Below are 308 nucleotides of genomic sequence, written 5' to 3'. Positions count from 1 at the left end.
GAAGAAATACATGTAGATGTGTTCCAGGAGGCATGTGTAAAAATGTTCATAGCAACGCTGTTTGCAATAGCAAAAACCTGAAGATAACTCCAATATCCATTGTCAGCAAAATGAGAAAATTTTATTATATTCATACAAGGGAAGATGACACAGAACTCAAAATTGGATGCACAGCAGCCACAACCTGGGTGAATCTTAAAAACATAATGTTGAGAGCCGGCCGAGTGGTGCGATGGTTAAGAACTGGCTTGGGATGCCAGAGGGCCCTGGTTCGGATCCCACATATGAGGGCCAGTGACACTGCCCTC

This window comes from Hipposideros armiger, unplaced genomic scaffold, assembly GCF_001890085.2.
Source record: "Hipposideros armiger isolate ML-2016 unplaced genomic scaffold, ASM189008v1 scaffold_466, whole genome shotgun sequence".
Lineage (NCBI taxonomy): Eukaryota > Metazoa > Chordata > Mammalia > Chiroptera > Hipposideridae > Hipposideros > Hipposideros armiger.
The sequence above is the reverse complement of the archived record's forward strand: the minus strand, read 5'-3'. Positions refer to the sequence as shown.